General features: G+C 43.3%; 1 protein-coding gene across 2 annotated transcripts in view; it reads left to right on the forward strand.

Annotated features, from left to right (window-relative positions):
- Nucleotides 1–23,459, forward strand: part of LOC135552178 (semaphorin-6D-like) — a 96,871-nt gene that overhangs the window by 758 nt on the left and 72,654 nt on the right. For both annotated transcript variants that reach the window (XM_064983635.1, XM_064983636.1), the window contains exon 2: nucleotides 16,480–16,650. The gene's annotated coding sequence lies outside the window, so the exon portion shown is untranslated. The remainder of the gene's footprint in view (nucleotides 1–16,479; nucleotides 16,651–23,459) is intronic.

Below are 23,459 nucleotides of genomic sequence, written 5' to 3' on the forward strand. Positions count from 1 at the left end.
TTCAGGGATGTAAAGTTGCCAAGCCTATAAAGTCGTCAACTTGAAGTGACATATCACCCTACATATAATTGGTGTGTATTGTAGCCAATAATCATTAATTATATTGAGGCTTTCAAAGTTATCATATCAGTTACGAAATGCTTTGTCCAGGCTGTGTAAATTGTGTACATGTTTCTTCAACAAAAAAACAAATGTCATGATCTAATCATAGAATACCATTTAGAATAATCTTCTCACTTAATTTTTGTAATAAAAATCATGTTTCAACACAGAGGGGGCGTTGTAAAAATGATATTACATGACGATCATTGAAATATTTTCTGCTGAACCCACGGTTGTCATTGCCTGTTATTTCCCCTGAAATCTCTGCCGCGGGACTCGCCTTTTGTCCTAATCCGTTTCTCTCACCGTACTGGTTTACAATCAAAACCCGGATTTAGCGATTTAAATCCAGTCTGGCCATCTGCAGTTGCCTGCGAAAACAGTCTAAATTAGCACGTTTTATGCTTTTATTCAAACAAAGCCTTTTTACGCAATAACAGATTGTATGACACACGTTTTGGCAGATATAGGGCAATATAATCGAAGTTGCTTGCTCTCTTCAGGTGGTTAATTGCCTTGCGCATTGTCTTTTCCTCAAATCTTTTGTCCGTCTTTTGTTATCGTGTAATTACGCCAATGCTTCAAGTCCTCCCTCTTTGTATTTGGGAATAGGCCTATATAGATCTTATGCAATTGTAACATGGAAAGACTTGTTACAAGCTCAACAAAGTTCTGTGAAAATGAAGTAGGCAGCAGGCTGTTAACTGAATGCTCACTCGCACAGAATTCTGCAGTTGGCAACCTGAAGTGCAAGAGAAACGTTCTCTATTGACAGAGCTATCTGAAACATTTATGCACTGTTAAAATTGTATAAGATATTTAAGGCTTCAATGCACACAGTGTATAGGACAGGCTACTGTAATCGACCACACTGCCCCACTCTGGAGGGAGAGAGCTATCGTGTCAACCCCACGTTTTTCCATCATATCTCACCTCAGTTTAGCCATCATATCTCTCACCTCAGCAGGATGTTGTTGGAGCCTGCAGACTGATGTATGTGCGACTTATACAGTGACATTTTGGGGTCTCTTTTTGAATGGGACCATCCCATCTGGGCCTAATAGTAAAGGTAAACTGTAAAAACGTGGCATAAACACAACCAGTCATGTTTTCATCTGATTGTCAAACAAATCCCTCCAACATAAATAAGTTACCTGTGCAAGTTTGTCCACTCAAATAATTCAAGCATGCAAACAGTGCTCTCTGTGCACACGCCTTTTGTTGAATGAAAAGAGGCACCGTTTTACAGAGCACAGTGACATTCGGCGAGTATCTCGTAGCCCGAATTAATTGATGAGTCTTGCTGACACATTGACCTTTTTTTGCAAAAAGAAAAGTAAAAACCTGAAAAGGGACTGACATACGCGACCGGGACGATGGGTGCAGCCACATGGAAATAATACAAATATAAAAACTGACTGATCTGACTGATAATTGCATTATTTAGAAGTTTGACTTTTCTTGCATTTAGGGGAGGGTCATATTTCCTTCAAGGGGGGTTTAGACCCCCTGCCCTCCTGGTAATTCGCACTCTGTGTGTATGTCAATGTAAGCACACGTTCACTTTTTGCATGCATATGTATTCGCTGTGGGCGTGTGTCACGTGTTGCATGACTGACGAAGTCACTGATGCTGTGAATAGGTGACCTCGCTCTAGGAAGATCACACCCTCCCTGCCACATCCTACCACACACGTCTTTCTCTCTAGGCCTCTACCCACCATCGTAGTAGACATCAGGTGCCCAGGTGTCCTCGTGTGTGTGTGTGTGTGTGTGTGTGTGTGTGTGTGTGTGTGTGTGTGTGTGTGTGTGTGTGTGTGTGTGTGTGTGTGTCAACCAGGCAGTTCATTTGTAGATCACTGAATCCGTGTTACAAACAGCTGATCTATCTGAACTGAAGCCAGTTTTCTGGTACGCGCTCTCGGTTTTGGCGACAGCCTTAATTGGCTAACTGATAATAAGGAGTTTGGGTTCACAACCTAAAGGGCATCGTTAGCTGGCGCCACAACAAAAGCCTCGGTGTCATCGGCCCACATCTCTTTTAACTATTTTTATTTTTTTCACAAAGGAAAACGAGCATCATTGTTTTGCCTCACTTAAAATCGTACTCAAATGTGAGCGCTGTCTTTAGTCGGTGTTATTGTTGATGCCTTTCCCCCTTAGTGAGAGTCGTATCTTTAGCCTGTTGGCTTCATTCATTTCAACACCTATCTATCTCGCTGGTAATTGTTCGTTTTTTTTTCTTGAACTATGACACATCTGCTTGTGTATAATGTTTAAATCTATTCAGTGGGCTTTTGTTGACATACGTTTTCATATCGTTGGACCGGGTTGTGTATGTGGCTGGACTTGAGCACACAGATCATGCCGTATTCTGTCTATGTTGATTTTAAAACATGGCTTCGACAAAGTTTGAAAAACATCAGTAAGGCATTGAATGCTTTTGCACGTACACAAAGTCTAGGCCTAATCAGCATGGAACCCCTACAGTGTTTTGTCCATGTGGTTATAAAAGCATTAACATCCACAGTTGTATCTGCCAGCTTGAATTTCCAGCACACAACTCCCAACAGGTTTATCTCAGCTTGGATGTGAAACCACCCCTCTGTGCTGAGTGCAACAGTCTGCACATCACCTTGGGATGTCATCGCTGTTTTCATAGTGGCACTATTGTCTGTACAGTGCAGTGTCTTTTTATTTTGGTTGGGACATCCACACTTGTGGACATTAGCTCTCTGACACACCATCTGTCTCTCCGACCACTGGGCTGCACTGCCATCGAGGGTGACACAGTGGGAGTGGTGAGGTCATGGTTGGAGAACCGTAGCACCATGACAGGGGAACTGTCTCTAGCCAGTTTTGAGATGAGGGAATTAGAAGAGCAGGATGTGGGAAGTTCTCAGTGGGAAGCTGAGGATGCTTCCGATGAGATTGAGGGGGGGGGGCAAATGGGTGTGTGTGTGTTCTTGAGGGTGAAAGAGAGAGCAATGCTTGTGTTGGATTTGATTCATGGCGTGTATAGTTTGGGTGAGGAGCCAGTGTGGTCACTAACAAGTGAACATATGCCTGTGTGATTGTCATTCCGCCTGATGTGTGGTTGCTTTGTGTGCGTGTGTCTTTTTAGCCTAATATCTGTATCAGTCTCTAACGTCTAGTCTGTTGCTCCACTCTGTAGCTCCAGAGGATCTGGAAAAGATCCACTTCCTTTGTTTGCCAATACTAATCTCTCCATTCACCAGCCGGGTTGGGTTCTGCTCGCCAGCCGTGATGGCTTCAATTGACCCTGCCCTCGTAGCTTTTTTTATTTTGTCCAAAGATTGTGTCCCGCTCACTGATGGGCCTGCAGATGCTGAAGCACCCTGGGAAATGGTCAGTTTTATCCAGGTTGTGATTATTCCCCCCCCCCCCCCCGGCTGTCTCTGTTCAGACGTTGGCTGCTGAATTATGTGTCGCCGGTGGAGAGGTCCTCAAAGGTCTGCTGCGCCTAATGCCCCCAGAGGTAATGAGCGCTGAAATAGCCTTCCCCCTCAGGTGCCTCTGGTCTCTGCACCCCGTTCCTTATTACTTCATGTTTTCTCCTCTGTCTCCTTTCCTCTCTTAAATGATGGGGGGAAAATAGATAGTTACAGTGCCTTCAGAAAGTATTCATACCCCTTGACTTTTCTACATTTTGTTACAGCCTGAATTAAAAATTGATTAAATATATATATTTTTTATCCATCTACGCACAAAACCCCATAATGAAAACATGCTTTTAGATATCTTTGCAAATGTATCTTGGGTATCAGCTTTGCTCATTTGGATTTGGGTTTTTTCTCTATTTCAGATTTTCTCAAGCTCTGTTAAATTAGATGGGGAGCGGTGGTGAACAGCAATCTTCAAGTCTTTCCACAGATTTTTGATGGGATTCATATCTAGGCTTTGACTGGGCCACTCAAGGACTTTCACATTCTTGTTCTGAAGCCATTCCAGCATTGCTTTGGCAGTTTGGTTGGGGTCATTGTCCTGTTGGAATGTAAATCTTTGCCACAGTCTTAAGTTTGTTTGCACTCTGAAGCAGGTTCTCATCAAGGCCTGTTTGGTTCCATTCATTGTTCCCTGTCTTACCAGTCTCCTAGTCCCTGCCACTGAAAAGCATCCCCATAGCACAAAACTAATTTGAATTCAGACTGTAACACAACAAAACATGGAATAAGTCAAGCGGTACGAATAGGTTATGAAGGCACTTTATATATTGCAATATTATTTTGGACAATATTATAAAGCTACTTTTTTTTAGCTAGGTAGCTTTAGCTAGTGCTAGTTGGCTGTACCTGTGCTAAAACAGTGGTATTTTTCATCCTAAAGCTTGTTCACCATCTTATTAAATAGTGATCCAACATGTTTTCCATGACTGACCAGGACACATTTTCTCATGCTTTCTGCAGCAGACATGTAATGAGCAATGTTTGGAACATCAAATTGCAATACATGTTGCTTATCGTGAATTCCCTGGTATTTCCCAGCCCTACTCTTCTCACCCATATACTTTTCTCTCTCCTCTCTCCCCCTCACCTCTTCTTCTTTTCTCCTCGTCTCTTCTCATCTTTTCCTCTCTCTTGTACCTCCAGCTTTTCAAACATTCCCCCACATATTCCTCACCTTTTCACTCTCCCCTATTGCCCTGTTGTTGGTTCTATCCACACAGTTTCATAACACTATCTTTACTGCATCACGTGGGAGGAACATAAAACCAGGTCTTTTATGGTGTTTTGCTGTTTTAGGGCTGTATTTGGTAAGAGATTATGTTGAGGCGAGGTGATTAGTTTTCCCAATTCGGAAGCAACGGGTCTCTTATGCCCAGTTTGAAGTCATGTCTGGGTATATAAAAACCACGAAGCAATTGCCTCCTGTGCAAATTAAGGATCTGTGAAATGCTGTAGCAGTCGTCATTAAGGGGGGGGGGGGGGGTTGGTTGACGCCTCGTATTGTAGCTCAGCGGTAATCCCAGCATGCTCGTGTAGACTCCCCATGATCCTCCCTGCTGCTCCTGATTAAAAAAATGTCAGCAAATCTATCTGAAAGACTCCTTTCACAGTTTCCGGCTCAGTAGCTAGCTTTGGCCTAATGTCACCATCCATGAACCCAGCACACTCTCCACAAATGACTTAATTGTCAACACATCCCCTCCATACAAGCTCTTATTTGCTGAGCGCCTTTAGAAACCGTCAGACTTTTGAAGCTGGGTCCAGTTTTTCATTATGAATGAGGTTCAAAGGGGCTTGGGGCTGCTTGTGCCAAATTTATCGCTATCCCATTCACTTAATGATAGTGCATGTCTTTCCTCCTTCCATTGATTAGATGTTGGCATATAAAATGGCTGAAGAGTCCTTTCTGCGGCTGGCCTGCTTCAAAGGGAGATTGGGGTGTCGCTAAATCAGGTTAATGGTTGATGGTGTCTGCCGATATGCAGCACAGAGACTGTTTTATGAGCTTGTTTGGTAAGGCGTGGCGATAAAACAAGACATTGCTTGGAGGAACGCATTTTCTGTAGGGGTGTTTTTGTTCTGTGCATGCCCTGGCACTACGCTGGTACTCGCTTAAAGCTGCAATATGTTACTTTTGGGTGACCTGAGCAAATTCACATAGAGATGTGTTTTATAGATCTCACAATCTGTTTTGAAAGCAAGTCTAAGAAGCAGTAGATCTGTTCTGTGTGCTATTTCTATGCATCCCATTCTTAAGTTTTGCTTTCGCATATTTTACTTTTGGTTTTGTACACTTGGGCCAGTAATCGAATCCCCGAGCTGACAAGGTAAAAAAAACTGTTGTGGTTAACCCACTGTTCCCCGGGTGCCGAAGACGTGGATGTCGATTTAAGGCAGCCCCCCGCACCTCTGATTCAGAGGGGTTGGGTTAAATACGGAAGAAACATTTCAGTTGAAGGTATTCAGTTGTACAACTGACTAGGTATCCCCCTTTCCCTTTCCCAGCTGAAAATACAATCTTTTTGGTTATGGGAAATATATCACAGTGGTTTAGATGGTACAATGATTATCTACACTATACTTGCTTGTTTTGTCACAAACTGAAATTAGACTAACTATTCAAATTGTATTAACCAGAAAATGGCGGAGCAATTTCTGCATAGTGCATCTTTTAAAAATCATTTCCGCTGAGATTTGTAGATGTAGGCTGAGTTATCAACTTCTTTCTTCTTGCGAGCCCTCTTTTTTTCCCCCCACTTTCTTGCTCCTGTTTTGTTTTATCTTGCCGCATTGCTTGTTTGCTTGCTTGAAGTTGAAGTGCAGGTGCTGGCAAACACAACAGTCAAAATTCCTTAGCTCAAGCGTTCCAGGAATGTAAAAGTATAAGAAAGCAAAGTGGGGTGAAGGGAGGGGGGGAAGAAAGATCCCGCAGAATTCCTAAGTGTGCCAAAATGGGTCTGTTTGACGGAGGGGAGAGAAAGGGGGAGGAAGAGAGGGAAAGGGAGGGAGGGAGGGAGGGAGGGGCCACGCCACGCTTAAGAAGGCTTGAGAGGCCACGGACGCTCAAGATCTTTAACTTTGTCCCAGTCCGATGAGGCTGGAGAGAAGTCCAAAAAAGGAGAAGAAAGAGCTTTCCAAAACGTACAGCTGCAAGCTGTCTCTTCCAAGCACTTAAAACGTTGCTTGGCTTTGTGCAACACATGGAGCTGGGTGAAAAATCTGGTCTCTGTAAGTGTTCCAAGGGCTCTCTATGGCAATTAATGGAACAATAATTACAGTAGCGCGGTTAGACAATGGAGAAATTGATGATTTGGTGCTGCTAATTTGCCGGCTGATGTCATTTTCGAAAATGATTTCTGTAATCAGGTTGAGAGATGAAATGAGGCAGAAAATGGAAGGAACCAGATATTGGATTTCAGAGCTGTTCAGTGGGTTTCATATTCATTCATTGCTCCCCTACAGTATCTCCTCAACCCTTACCAGCATGTGTTGCACATCACCCCAAGGACTGTTTCATTCGCTGGTCCAGTTTTAATCTATCTTTAGCAAATAATAGCGTCACCAGTAAGAGATGGAACGACAGTTGAAAGCCTGGCGACTGGAAGGAAGACAGGAAGCAGGTGACAGATGGAGTGTTCCATGTCCTCTTCTCTCTCTCTCTCTCTCTAGCTCAGGCTGGACCAGAACCAAACATCTGGTTTGTCTCTTAGGACTTGGTGGTTTGGGCAGTGTGGGTTATATGCGGAGAGAGGAGACTGACTGGTGTTCAGGCTTCGGTTTGGAAAAAGGGTCTATATTTAAACCTGGGAGTGTGTGAAGGGGGACAAAGGTCAGGGGGTACAGGGCGGTTGCAAAGGGGGGTTGAAGCACTGCATGTCCCAAACCCCCCCTCCTAAACTATTTTCCCGTGTTCATGTTTGGGAAAAGACAAAGAGAAATAACCAAGGAGAGAGATGTAGAGTTTGTCAACGTCAGTGGTGTGCTGATGGACAAAGGGAGGCTCATTCTGTGAGAGATGATGACGCATAGCTGGAAGAGGGAGAAAGGGAGAATGATTTTGCTAGCTCTGGATTTCAACGATGGTAAACATCATTGCCATTATTTCACCTGGAAGCAGCTTGTCGGTCTCAGGGTTCAGACATTTACAAGCTGTTTGTTAATGGTGGTTGCATGCTCAAATTGATGATGGTAATTTGCTGATTGACCTAATGTTTTTAACTTCACAGTATTCCCTAAATATCTATCTCTGGCTCTGTGATGTCACCCTTCTGGGCCTGACTGCAGTGAATAATGGGTCGATCATATCAGTAGAAGGGAAACCATTAAATAGAGGGCGAGATTGACAGAGCGAGAGAAGGGGGAGAAAGAACGCTTTGAAGGAGAAATAAGGAAGGAAGGACAGAGTGAGGAATTCACATTGTTTTTGTTCTGAAGTGAGTATATTCAGAATAAACTCTCCCCTTTTACTATGCCAGGAAGTTGGCAGATGTAAATGTTGCCCTATGACCAAAAGGGTCAAAGTGTTTGTGTGTGGCACCTTTTAATACAATGTCTCATCTTTAAAATTGTATGGAGGATGCATCCAGGAAATAATTTGAGCAAGGAGAAATACTCCTCACGTCACAAGGAGCTGTACAAGGCCATAAAAACGAACTAACCTTAGGGAAATGCAACAGGCAATCGAACAATAAGACTTGACCGGTTCGGTGAATGCTCTTTGAAGTGTCAAGGTGGGTATGGCAGTTACAACGTAGGGTTTAGCCCATCGGCCGTTGTCACGTTTTAATGTAAAACATTTTACAAAATGTTAAAAGACAACTCAGATGTCTTACGGGAAAATAATAGTCCTAATAAATTGCGACAGAATACACTTAATACAAATCATTAGTTTTAGAAGTAGTACTAAGTTCACTCCGGTTATTTTGCCGGGCTCTAATGAAAATGATGGTCCAAATCATGGCTCCATCCTTCCATACACGGAGCGTAATGTTCTTAATTAACAGTTAGCGCTAACGTCTGCCTCTTTCCATACACTCTTGGCTGTTTCCGAGTCATTGGGGTAGATGGCTGTATTGGTTTAGCAGAGCTTTGATTTCCCTGCCAGTATGAAAATCAATGTTCGGCGGGGCCAGTGTCTTTTATGGCCTAGATTAGCATGATAATGTCAGAGTAGCGGGAGTAGCTAATCAGATTCTCGTAGTGCTCGTGCAGCTAATATCGTACGAAACACACCATTAGTGGAGAATGATTTTCCGCCAATCCCCCACCCTTCAATTATTTTAACTAGCTTCTTGGAAAGATGTGCCAGAAATGGGAAACAGTATGGGGTAAGCCGAGATGGAGAGCTTATGGAAGACTGCCTCAAACCGCTATATGCTGTTACCCGCTGTGTTTTTCTATTACTCTAAACCTCTATGGAGGCTGGTCGCTCAGGTGCACGTGGCGTGGGTCTGGGCTCATGTTTGTCTGATTGAAGTGAGTCTGGTTTGGGCTAAAGTGAACCAGAATGGACAATACTCTACAGTGGCTTGTTCTTGTCTCATTCCTTCATCTGCACTGATCTGAAAAACAAAACGAGTCGGCCATTTTAGACTATTGAGGTACAACCATGGAGGCAGATGTGACTTAAAAAAAGCTCAGGTTTCGAGAACCAATCTGTTATTGGCCAAGTTAGTTTGATAGAGACTGTCCAGATATGAGCTTAGATGGCCTGAACGGACACAGCTGACCTCTGATCTGACATGTTGGGGGAAAGACTACAGTGTACTTTGTGCCTTCTGTTGACTGATGGAGAAGAGTCACTTTGATTCCTTTCTGAGCAAGTTGTCAAGAAGTCTGATTGAGCTGCTCTACTCTGACACACTAGCCAACCACACACACACACACACACAGAAGAAAAGTCACTTTTCCACCATAGGGCATCCGCACCGTGCTGGGTCAGCTAGGTCATGAAGCAAGGAGGGGGGACGAGTGATCTGTACGTGGCCCAAATGGAATGTCGCGATTTTATCCACGTCCCACAGTGTTTCCAAAAACACGGAAGAGGATCTTCTATGGCTCCCGCTGTGGTTTAGACGATACAAAGCAATATTTGATAGCAACTCCTTTTGGTGTGCGAAAAGTTCTGATACGCTCATGGAATATGTTACCCTGTAACTGCTGTAGGAGCTCACTCGGTGCCCCTGGTTTGTAGCTGTCCCTATTAGTGCCGCGCGGTGGACTGAAACGTCTGTACTTTTCCCGACACAAACGAAAAACACATTTGGTACCAGAATATTTGTTACTTTCGGTACTTCTGTCAAATGTGCCTCGCGGGATGGAGAGGTTCAAGTCTATCAGCGCAGCCCCTTTTGTTATAGCGAGAAGAGCAAATAGCCTGATCCACTGACTCGTTCATTGCTTGAGCTGTCGGGCCTGCATTGTTAGCTCCCCTCATACTGCACAGAGGTTAACACACCTGAATAATGCAACGCAGCATGTTGAAACGGTTCATTACTGTTCACAACACAATGTCCACAGAACACTTGCATCGCAAGTCGATACCTGTAGATTCCAGCTTTAATTGTAGGCTAGCTTTTTTTGCTAGCTAACAGCTGAATTCACTACCCTCGTACTTTGTTTGTGACGCCATAATGAAAAATATGCACATTTCAAAGCTGATTGTCACCAAAAACGTTATTAATTCCAGACGTCTCCCTTCACCACCAAAAACGAATTCACTTCCCTCGCCTCCCATCTGGTTTCCACGAGATTTCATAGCCACATAGTCAGAGTCCATAGCCACGTTCTGCATTGTGAACGGCATCATTACTTTCTTAAAGAGACAGCACGCGCTTTTGTAAAAGAGAGTGCTTCTTCTATGCAAATGTTGATCAGTACAGAAAATGTTACAATGTTCAAATGTGATGATATTGAACTCAAAAGATGCCTAATGATTGAACAGAGCAGTAGCTGTGTTTCTCTCTGGGTCAAGTGCAATTCTGAGACTTTGGCTAATATGTCTTATTCTTTTTTAGCTGTGGTATTGAGTATACATTGTATTGTGATACTAAACCTGATATTGGTATCAAAGTCCAAATTCTAGTATCATGACAACACTAGGGAATATGGGTCCATTTCTGTCCAGAGGCGCTTGTCTGGCCCATGAGTCAACTGTGTGGGTTTATCGTCAGGCCCTGACGTCTCTTTGACGTCTCTCTCCTTTTCTGCCTCTTTCTACTTTCTCTGTTCTCTCTAGGCTTTTCTCTCTCTCTCTCTCTTTGCTTGTTTTTTTCCCTTATTTCGCTCACTCTCGCTCTCTCAGGGCATACCTAGGTAAGCTCTTGTCTAGGCGAGAAGAGGTTGTGGTATGTTGAAAAGCTGAAGAGCCTCTCTGTCTGTAGTCAGGTGTTAGATTGGGCTGGTGATGAGGGAGTTGGATTGAGTTCACATGAGGCAAGGCTACGCTGTTCATTATCTCACAATCCTCTGGGATGGGTTTGGAGAAAGCGTCTGTAGAAAACAAGTTGCTTTGTCCTTCAGTCCAGCATGGGCAAGGCATCTCTCTTTCATCCTCTCTCTCTAAAATTCAATCTGCGTTAATGGCATGAATGACGAGGTCGATGTTGCCAAAGAGAAGTGATATACAGTAAATGACAATTATAAAAACAGCGAGAGCAATAAGATTAGACGCTATAATACTAAAGATATGTACAGTACCAGTTTCACCTGGAATGCTTTTCCAACAGTCTTGAAGAAGTTCCCACATATGCTGAGCACTTGGCTGCATTTCCTTCACTCTGCCGTCCAATTCATACCAAACCATCTCAGTTGGGTTGAGGTCGGGTGATTGTGGAGGCCAGGTCATCTGATGCAGCACTCCATCACTCTCCTTCTTGGTCAAATAGCCGTTACACAGCCTGGAGGTGTGTTGAGTCATTGTCCTATTAAAAAACAAATGATAGTCCCACTAAGCGCAAACCAGATGGGATGGCGTATCGTTGCAGAATGCTGTGGTAGCCATGCTGGTTAAGTGTGCCTTGAATTCTAAATAAATCACTGACAGCTTTACGGTGGGAACCACACATGCAAAGATCGTCCGTTCACTTACTCTACAATGTAGAAAATAGTACAAAGAAAGAAAAACCCTTGAATGAGTAGGTGTGTCCAAAATGTTCATCGGTACTGTATATAATCAAATAAATATCCAATACAGAAATGTAATAATGGTCTACCTTCAGAATCATTCTTTCTCTCATTCTCTCACGGTCTCTTTTTCCCCCCTCTTGCTCCCCCTCCCCTCTGAATTTGAAATGCTACTGTTCAACCAGTGGCTCTCTGAAATGTCAAGGGGGTCATCGGCAAATTGTATCATGTAGCTGATGATGGAATTCAGAGATGAGGTCAACTGCAACCTTTTCCTGGCCTCTAGAACTTCAATTTCACACTTTCTAACCTATTTGATCTCGTTCGAGAGGTATAAAGCTCATTTCCCCAACAGAAGTAGCCTATTATCACGTCAGTCTCACGTCAGTCAGATATAAAGGGCAAATTGGAATATTAGTTTGGTGGCTAATATTGTATTTTTGTCAAATAAAATGGGTTTGAGGTTCGATTTTTTTTTTTTTTTTTTCTCCCAAGATGAACAGGAATTTTCCTCACTTTGGGTTCATTCTGATTTTGATTGAGACACGCAAGACGTATTGGATCTTGAGCATCCTTTCACATGTTACATTTAAGGCCATCTCATTCTTTGGTCGTCTGGGTTCCTAGTCTGAAGTCTTTTTTGGTGTCTGCAGAACACTCTACACTAAGACCATCAGGGCCTTGTCGGGACACAGGTGGTCGACTATTCCTTTTCACCAAGGTGATGTCAGAAATCACCCTTGGATACCCTGTCTTTCTCCCCCCCCCCCCTCCCCCCAAGGTCAGCATCTGTTTGATTAATCGCTCATTCCCTAACGGGGGCATCTTAGCTATTCATCATCTTGGATCAAGCACCAGGAGACTGGGTCAGGGTTGGGTATGAGAAGCAGGAATTCTGATAGTCACACGTAGACCTACTCCTTGTACTCTCGGCTCTATTGAATGACGAGTACGTTTAAATGCACAGTTATGTTTGACGGTTTCTTTCAGGATTTTAACGTGTTCCCTTAAGTTGTTTCCCTTAATTAGGAAGATGTTTATGGACTTCGTGAGTGCTAGTGAAAAGAATAGCTTTGGTTGGTATGACATGTCTCGCCACCTACTGGTGTTCCAAGATGCATTGTTGCTGTTTTTTCCTATTTCTTTTGAGATCCCACTCTCTGAACTAAAATGCACATAGGATGCTTCTGGTGTTCTCTAAACCAAAGCAGATTAAGCATGATATATTTTCATATTTTTGTCTGTGTTATGTTTTGAGTGTCGTTTTTTCCCCCATCACTATTTGTCCCATTCTAAGCCTAAGTCCACTTGGCGTCATGCAGCACGTGTGACTTGTGTTGGAATAGGAGTGGTTGCTGAGAAGAATGTGAGATACTGTAAGCTTGAGAAAATAAAGCTTTTATTAGAAACTTGGACCTTTTGAGGATTCAACCCGTGAGAAGCAGAGAAAATAGCCAACTAATTGTAGGAAGAAATCCCAATTCCAGCTTTATTTTAATGTTCATTAAATAATTTGCCATTATATTTGGCTTTGTAGCAATCAGAATCTTCAAGTATTTAATTAAAAAGGTTTGTCAAATACTTTCAAAATTGGTCCACAGAAATCTCTCATTTATCCTTCACTGTTCTGTTCTTTTAAACTGTAATCCCACCCATTGTTGCAATCGTTTTTTTGGCAAACATCTGACTAGTTCTAGTGTTATGTGTAGGCAATTCGGTCACGACCCAGATATGAAATGCTCTTAAACGCCGGACCCGCTTGGCTGACCTCCTGCCCAGTCAGCCTACAGCAAAACATGCTTTGATCATATAGCGAGGGAGGAGGGGTCGGGTTCCGAGATAATCATATTTTCTTGTTTTCTGTACTGATCTGAGCCACAATGGACACACTTAGGACCCAGAACAAGTGCTGGATTCAGTTAAACTAGAAACGTCCTGCCCCAGGCTAATTCCCAATGACAGGTCCTTTGTTGACGGGCAAGCTACTTTTGGAGGGAAACACAAAACCACCTCCTAACAAAGTAACAAGCCATGACAGAGGAGGAACGTTTTTTTGAGGAAAAGGATTTAAATTGACCTAGGAACAGATTAAAGGGGAAAAACAAGGACTTTGTGGAAATAGGATTCTTAAAGTCATGACAATAGCTCATTTCTCCTGCTAAAGGTTTTCTGTGTCTCCCCTTAACCTCAACCCTCCCCCAGTTTTAGAGGTTGAGGTTAGCTCAACTGTTAGCACAGAACACGAGGGCAGGGTTTTGATAAATCTCAGCTGAGCCCAAAGGCTCTGGTTTGTGTCTTGGGGCACAGGTTGCCAAATAAACTATTCAGGGAGCACATGTTCAGCTGCCCTCACCCTCCTCAGCACAAATACAGTATTATTTTTTAAATCTCTCTCTGTACTCTACCACTTTGATTCCTCCGTCTGTGGCGTTTTCCAATTTCAGAGGATGCATTTCGGCCCCCACAAAGAGCTTTCCAGCAGCTTTCCATTTTAGATCACATACCAACCTGTGGGCTAATAAGGCCTGACGTATAGACTCCCTAAAAGGGACAGTTATCTGAATCATGGGTCCACCCTGAACACTGATGACACTATCTGTGCCACCCAATGTGTTCAGAATTTCCTTTCCAACATTTCCTCTTTGTACCAAACTCCCCCAGACCATGACATATTGGCTGGCTTCAACTCTTAACAGCCGCGCGTTGGGGCCAACCGCCTGATATCCGAGTCTGGCTGGGGTGCCCTGCTTGGGGAATAATTTTCTCTTGCGCTCAGTAAGTGTGTTTAAGGGAGCGGGGGGGGTCATCCCAGGCAGCTGTGCTGAAAGCCTGTGCTAAACACAATCAGGAAGTCGATGGGAAAGGCAGCGTGTTTCTGTCAGGGAGAGGGCAAACGCCACGGCACATTGAAAGGCCTCTGGAACTTCAAACGAGGACGCTCCTGCCCCCCTCTGAATCCAGATGGCAGTTAGCTGCGTTAGACTTGGCCCGGGCCGCACGTGGAAAGAGGCCCCCGTTTCTGTATATATTATGTTAACTAGTGGCGGTTTAGCGAGGAAAAAGAGGCCCATGCTGTATAAAACGGATCTGGTTCACTTAGGAAAGACAACTAGTTGGTTGGATTCCAGCACAAACGTAACCAATCCGAAAAATACTGACCTGCTAATTGCCCCAATTTCCCCTCGTTCTCTTCAGAACATGGAGACATGTTCTGCATTTTTGGGCTGATATGTACATTACATGGCCAAAAGTACGTGGACGCCTGCTCATCAAAACATCTCATTCCAAAATCATGGGCATTATTATGGAGTTGGGTCCCCCCTTTGCTGCTATAACAGCCCCCACTCTTCTGGGAAGGCTTTCCACCAGATGTTGGAACTTGCTTCCCTTCAGCCACGAGCATTAGTGAGGTTGGGCACTGATGTTGGGCGATTAGTCCTGGCTAACAGTCGGCATTCCAATTCATCCCAAAGGTGGGGTTCAGGTCCAGCCTCTTCCAAGTTCTTCCAAACCAATCTCGACAAACCATTTCTGTATGGACCTCGCTTTGTGCACGGGGGCATTGTCATGCTGAATCAGGAAAGGGCCTTCCCCAAACTTTTGCCACAAAGTTGGAAGCACAGAATCATCTAGAATGTAATTGTATGCTGTAACATTAAGATGTCCCTTCACTGGAACTAGGGGGCCTAGTCCAAACCATGAAAAACAGCCCCAGACCATTTTTCCTCCTCCACCAAACTTTACAGTGGACACTATGCATTAGGGCAGGTAGCATTCTCCTGGCATCCGCCAAACCCAAATTTGTCAGTTGGACTGCCAGATGGTGGAGCGTGATCCATCACTCCAGAGAATGCGTTTCCACAAGATTTCAGCGAGATTTACAACACTTCACAATGCGCAAGGGGCAGTGTTGTAATGTTAGGCTTGTGTGGGGCTGCTCGGCCATGGAAACCCATTTCATTAATCACCCAACGAATAGTTCTTGTGCTGACGTTGCTTCCAGAGGCAGTTTGGAACTTTGTAGTGAGTGTTGCAACTGAGAACAGACAATTTTTACACGCTGCGTGCTTCAGCACTCGGCGGACCCGTTCTGCGAGCTTGTGTTGCCTACCACTTTGCGGCCGAACTGTAGTTGCTCCTAGACATTTCAGCTTCACAATAACAGCACTTACTGTTGACCGGGCAGCTCTAGCAGGGCAGAAATTTGACAAACGGACTTGTTGGAAAGGTGGCATCCTATGACTGGTGCCGCATCGAAGGTCACTGAGCTCTTCAGTAAGGTCATTCTACTGCCAATGTTTGTCTATGGAGATTGCATGGCAGTGTGCTCAATTTTAGCAATGGGTGTGTCTGAAATTTGACGGGGTGTCCACATACATTTGTGTATATATAGTGTAGCTGTGCTCCTGGGGAAGCTACTCTCAATATAGGAACTCCTTCGCCTACATCTTTGCAACTGACCTACGCAATCAATGAAGTGCTGAACTGATGGAAATAAAACAAGACAGGGACTCCATTCAGTGGCAGAATTTCCCACCTCTGAGCTGTGTTTATTTGGGCTGTGGTTCCTGAAGGAGTCGGGCTTTTTAGTAGGACGATGGTAAAGCTGACCGCTACTGTTCTCTGATATAAACAACCTCGGAGGAATCTAACTCCTCTCGAACAGGGCCACTGAAAACCTCTTAATGAGTTTGGATAAGGATTAATGTGGATGTGTCGCCTCTTGGCATGCTCAAGCCCTCTCTCTAATTTGCTCGCTCTCTTTTCTTTACTTTTGTTCCCCACAGGTACTCAGCCAGTTGGAAGGAAGAATTCAGCCCACACCATCTCCATCTCAGAACCATTCAGAATCTTGTTCTGATTTGGATTTCTACTCAATCTCCTGGTTTGGATGTTCACTCTGTACCGGTTTGGCTCATCGAATCCCACCGCCTTTGTTGGATGATTCAGAAGCTGAGGTAAGAGTGATTCTTTGTCCTCCTCTTTATGTGTTACTAACAGATCATTTTAAAGTTATGGAGAATGACCGAGAGAACGCTAATGTGATGGAAATCTGAGGAGATGCCTAAAGAATAGGCCTACAAATGGAGACTTATGGCTTAGTGGACCAGAGGCCTCTGGGTTTCTTTGTACAAATGTGTCCTGTGACAGGCAGATTAATGAGTCCCAGTGCGAAGCTGGCCAATTTGTTTGATGCGGCCACCCAATAACGTGTGTTTTGATAAAAATGCTTGTCTCAACAAGTTATTGGGTTGAAGATGTGCTGCGTCTCCGAGGTTGCCTCAGGGCGCCACAAGGATCCCACGGGAAAGGCTCTGACCTGTTTGAGTGACCGCATGGAACACATCCAGCAACATTTGTTTTTTGAGCAAGGCCGCTTATCTAGGGCATCACATTTCAGATCCCATTTTTCTGTACGTTAGCCGTTTAGGCTGTGGGGGATTTCGACTGATGTGAACCGTGTTAGCCAGGTGAAGTACCTCTCAGGTGCGGTGTGTGGTCACATCAAGTCAAGCAACAATTCCCATATTGCAACCGTAAACTGTTCTAAATCTGTTCCGGGTCGTTCCATTTCAATCATCTTTTGACCGAACCCCTTTTAGATTTGAAAAAACGTTCAATACGTATTTGCCCATGTTAGAAGTGGTCAGAAAGTGAATTTTTGGACCTGAATGCCAAAACATTTATGCGAGAGAGTTGCTCAGAGTTGACTTATTTAGCATACCCCACCCTACCATGAGACCATATCTTCATCACTGGAAAAGATACATCGTTGAGTTTGAGATCGTTTAACAGGGTTGTCAAACTTTGCAATAATTTCTTGAAAAAAAGTTATATTTTTTATCCTTTTAACGTCAATTATCTAAATGCGTAAACTAAAAAAACAAAACATTTTTGCATATGTTGCATATTTTTGCTATTTGACATAATCTGAGGTGTTGTACCTGCCATCGGTTGAGACATTTCAATCAGAAATATAATTCATAGAATGAACATATCCCTTCAGACCACTGCGATTTAGCTGGTACATCATTGACATTTTAATTTAATTGAAATTTTCACTTCCAGTTACGACCACAAAATGGCTGCTGGTCCACCCACCATCGAATGTCTATTCTATTATCTATATTTCTATGATTTCAATAGGTTTCCTATTTTAAGTTTGACAGTATAATTTAATATAACTGATTATTCCCGTTCGTCAACAATCTCTGATGTGTGGACCTCCAACCATCTTTGTGCTACCATTTGAAAGAGAGAGTACATTTATCAGCCAAAACATGACACCCATCCTGTGTTCAATAGCATGCTCTGTCTCAACATATGGCGGGCACAACACAAACATCTCAGTTTATGGCAAATAATGGCAAAAAGCTACAACATATGCAAAAATGAAAAATGATCAGAGTTTTTCGATAATTTACATTAAAGGTTAAACAATTACATTTTTATTACAAAACTTTTTTTTAACAAAATTATTAAATACAGTACTTTTGACAATCCTGTCTGGGGGCTTTTAAATGATGTCCAACTCAACCGTTTCTCTTTTCCTGTGGTGGAGACATGGATGTCTCATGGTAGACTGGGGTATGCAAAATGGCTCAACTTTGAGCACCTCTATCTCCTAAATGTTTTGACATTCAGGTCAAAAGAAGTGAAAAAAAAGTGACTTTGATTACTTCTACCATGGACAAATGATGAATTGAACATTTCATTCAAATCAAAAAGTGACTGAAATCAAATGGAACTGCAATCCTTTTTGGCGGAATTCGGCTTATTCAGAATGTACAAATTGTAGAATGTAGGCCTAATTGCTGTAAACTTTATGATAATTGTCAAATAACATAAGAACCAAAGTCACAGGGATCCTTTTTAACGGATTCCTTTGAATCTAACATGCCTAACTAGATGTCTTTTAGACCCATTACTGGTGGCATTTTATAGATGTTCTCTTATCCAGCAGCTCCTCAGGTAATGCTCCATTTCCTAATTTCCTCTCACAGATGAAAGGGCTGAAGCATTGTGGCTTTATGCTGTGGAGCTATTACCATCTGGAGCAATTACTGTCAATCGCTGCTGCCTATTTTACAGTTATTAGCACAAAATGTTCCTTTCTCCCTGTGTATTACTTTCCAAATGGGATTTGGATGGACTGCTCATTTCAAGATGTCCGAGGATTTCTTCAGTGAATTTCAGATTTACCTCAGATACTCTACATCATTTGAACCAAAACCCGGGACAAAGCGAAATTGTCTGATTTTCTACTGTACCTCCATTCACAAACTTTTGATATTATACATTTTAGGTATAAGTATTAATGAAATTGAATACCTGAAATTGAATACATTAAGTGCCCTATCTATAGGCCATTATAGTGCTAGCTTTTGTGCAGCAGTTGAATTTTTAAGGGGAAAAACATAATCAAGAACATGCCTTTATCACAGCTTAGAGACTGACAGGGGAAGGTGGGGATTGGGGGTACCAATGACTGTATATATGAATGGACAAAGCCATCGATCACGTGAAACCATTCATTCCTACGTGAAACCTCAACAGCGCATTGCAGCCAAATTTAAATCGCTTAAGATGGTGTCTCATGGAGACATAGCATGCAGAGTTTGTGCAATTTTTAAATAATTGATTCAAGGACATAAATCTGGTTTGTTAGACGCAATTATTGGTACCATGATTGTCTTCAAAATGTGTATTTGTTTACACGTAGATCGACCAGGATCGATTCACTATAATAGGGGATCCTGTTTTCTGCTAACAATGCCTGCAGTACCGCGGCAGGCCTTGAACCTCCGTGGCTTCAATGAGAGGGGGCCACCGTTCTCCCCGAGGGATGGGCAGTTAGTTCAAATGCTTTGAACTTTGACCTCCTGTCGCTCATCTCCTCCCTTTCTGTTCGGCACATTGCTCTCGTAATGTACAAGCAGGGAGTGGGGGTTAAGGGGGTGGTTGCGCTTTGTTGACATTTTCAGACTAGTCATAGCCATCAAAAACATGGGGGGGGTGAAACGTTAGTCCCACCCACTCTGCCCTAATCTGATTTAGCAGGGTCTAGGGAAGATGGAGTGAGTGAGTGGGGGGGGAAGGGAGGATGAGAGGGAGAGGCATGTGCTGCATAGTTTGGGTGACTTGATGCTCACAAGGAAATGGAGAAACACTTCTAAGCCTTTTGAACTTTATTCAGGGGAAGATGGGTCTAATACTCCTTCTCCCTTAGACATCCATTTTGACCATTACTCAGTGGAGATGGAAGAAACTATTAACCTTATGGTTGTTGCTTGTGATTCTTCAAATGTCAGTCCACAACTCTTTTCTTTCGTCTTTGTGCGCATTACGTGCATCCTTCTGTTTACAGGGGTTTGTAGTGTGTTTGTAGCGTGTTTACAGGGTTTTGTAGACTTTTGAAAGATATCCTTTTGAGTGATAAGTTGGTAAGTTGTGGCTGATTCAGAAAGGAGTGTTTGGTGAAAATGCAACAAAAAATAATTCTTTGTTGTTTCTCTAACAAATTACTTGTTTAGATGGGTTGGAAGTGTAATTGAGGTAAAGGGTCATGTCTGGGAGAGCCTGGCATCCATGGCAGCAAGACTTTTATCATGTCATGTGACCTCACCTGTGAGAAGGGCTTTGGAGAATTGGGGGATTCTCAGTCTGAGGAGTTAGAGAGGACATTACACTTATTAAAAGCTTGCGTGGGTTTAACCGCAAGTAGTCAAGTTGTTTCCGGTGTGCCGCCTCATACTTCCTTATCAATTTACCATTCCTATTTGGTTAAAGTATATGTCTTACCAGAGGAAGCCATCAACCACCCATAGTCTCCATGTTTTTGCTCAGAACTTTTTAAAGCACATGGTGGGTTAATATCTAAAAGCCTTTAAATGGTGGAGGTCTGGTAGAAGAAGGGGTTAAGCTGACAGTTCTGGCTCCCTGGGCAGGGCTGTACTTGGTAAAGGAGGAAATAGAAGCTTGAGCTGCTCAGTCCAGTTGTCAGGGAGGGTCTACATCAGTCTGTGGATTAAACCAGATCAGAACCCCCCGTAAAGTGCTATAAGTCCCCCCACCTTGAGCCCAGAAGGGCAGATGAACTGTTGCCATGGGAAGGTATTTCCCCTCAGTTAAATTGTCACTGCAGAGTTGTGGTGGCATAGACCAATGGGGTGAGGGTATACTTGTCCTGATTTAGCCCTTAGAGCCTGCCGTGTTTGGTGGAAAGCGGGCTAGGGAGGGATACACGTTTTCTGAGGTATGTATGAAAGTCAAAGGTATGTTACCAGAGCATTGACCAGTTTTACTGTGTCTCAGAAAGTTATGTTCGGCTAAACCTTACACTATAGAACACCTTATTTCTTTAATTTGCCAAAAAAAGAAAGCAAACATGTCTTTGATCCCCCTACAAACCATTTTTAAGAAGCGTACTCCATTCCTCCAAAGCTAGAACCCTTGATATGAAGCGTCAACGATTTTTAAATCTATTAGCAAAAACCCCAAATAACAATTTCCTCAAAGGCACAGAGCGATGGAACCCCACTTGCAGCGCATGTAATATGATGACTCAGCTGAGAAATTAATCTCCACACCCTATATATCTACTAAATGACTCCAAATATAGCACTATTTTCTGGCTTTTACACCCTCAAGTAAGCCTCCCATTTAATCCTGTGTCACGTACCTTTTGCGCCCTTTAGCGATTCGATTCTAGTTCTTAATGTGCCATGGCATAGTATAGTCTATGGCTTTTAGCTTCCTCTAGTACATATCACAGTGCTGTGTCAGATACTGTATCAAGCACCACAGAGTACCAGCTAGCGTTTTCCCTCCAGTCTGAACATAGCCTAGACCCTCTTGATCCTGTGAACTTTAAACGTTTGTTTTTTTTACTTTGGAGTTTTGGGACGACATTTTAACAGTGGAGGAAAAAGCACCGCAGATATCAAACTACACATGTTGCATTCATTTTAAAAAAACTCCCAAAAACCAAAACTCCATTATTCAACCTGTAAACGTTTACTATATTTTTGGGATTATGATGTGATCTTGAACCAATCTCCGTCTCATCGGACTCCTCAGACGTCATCTCATCAGACATCCTCTCGTGTTTTCCTGGTTAGGGGAAATACCTTCACATTGCAACAATGCACCATGACCTCTAACCTATAGTCCTTGACACCTCACCATCCGTATCCTTGGAAGGTTTTCCCAGACAATTTGACATTTAGTTCCGGTAGTGTTCTCCTCCAATCAAGTAGAGCATGACGAAGACGAGACGAAGCACTGATTTTGACGTCACCAGCGTAACTTATAGCGTAACCCTTGTTTTGTGACCCATAGGAGCAACAATATCCTCTGGGAATCTCTGCGCTGACACCTGGTGCTCTGCCATAAGATGTGCCAAGAGTCTCTCATGATTTAAGACATGCCAGAAGTGCCCTGGCTAAGCCTATGCAATATTCACACTCCACAGTTAACATGATTGGATTAGCATGTTTGGATCATGGCACAAAATGGCTGATGTCCAAACCTTGGTTCGTGCATATACAGTTCTCTCTCTTGACCTTGCGCAATGCCCAAACAAGAAATATCATAGGTCTGCCGAATGGCTGATTTGATAAAGCATCTCAATTTAGCATATGCAAATTACACAACATCAAGCGGTTGACTAAGACAAATTTGACTTCCAAGATTTCCAAGAAAAGCGGGTTCATGGATAGCCCTGCTCTCTTACCTGATCTCAGCCCTATTGCCCTGCTCCCCCTATAGCTTTTAGTTCAATTCTTTTAATTGAATACAGCTATTCTGTTTCCTGAGCACAAGCGATTGCGTGTTCATTAAAGAAATCCTGATTAGAATGAAAGAGTGATTACGGTGGGGTGGCCATTACTCCCCACGTGAAAGCTCCCTCCTGCTCATTTGTCTAATGGAAGACTGCTTAGAGCTCCCCCAAAAGCCATTAATTAGCTTAAGTGGACCCTCAGGGTTCCGGCCACTCTTACTCACCCCCCCCCCCCTTCCTCCAGGAATGTGAGTGACCACATTGCTCGTTGTCTAGTTGTTCTCCTTTGGCTATAATGTTGTCAATGTTAATAATAGGTACAGTAGGGAGGTATAGTAATTTCAGTTGTGTTTTGTCTCCTTAGACTGTAGGTGCCCACAGGCATGTGTAGAGAGAGAGACAATTTCATGAGGGATTTTACTTAATTCTATTGTCTTTAACACGAAACAATTGACATTTAAAATGACCGAGCTTATTAAAAGCAGTTTCAGGAGAGTTTCTCTCAGTATGTCCCATATTATAGGGCACGATGGCACCGAAACAAATGTGAGATACTGTGCCATCTCTCGTTGGTTAATTCATATCTAAACATCCCTTATCTGTCTGTGGCCTGAGGGCCAACACTTCTGGGGTTCATTCCTCAGTGTCTCCGCGCACAAAGCTTCAACAGATGCAGGTTGAATGCAATTAGTGAAATAATTAACATACAAATAATGAAAGCAAGCTTTCCTGGGGACATTCCTCAAGCTAATTGACATTCAAGGCAGAAATTAGGTTTCTTCTTCTCCATGCGTACACAATCCACTTGGCTACCATTTGTGAGGTCATATTTCATATTCCCATGTCTCAAGGACAATGGAAGTGTATTGCCTCTGTGTGTGTTTCGTTTAACAACGGATGCCTGCACACATATAGGCGTGCGTAGGTCTGGACGCGCGCGGACACGGGCCAAATCCCTTCGCAGTAGGGACCTGTTGGCTCTGC

The sequence above is a fragment of the Oncorhynchus masou genome, chromosome 13 (genome assembly GCF_036934945.1).
Source record: "Oncorhynchus masou masou isolate Uvic2021 chromosome 13, UVic_Omas_1.1, whole genome shotgun sequence".
Taxonomy (NCBI): domain Eukaryota; kingdom Metazoa; phylum Chordata; class Actinopteri; order Salmoniformes; family Salmonidae; genus Oncorhynchus; species Oncorhynchus masou.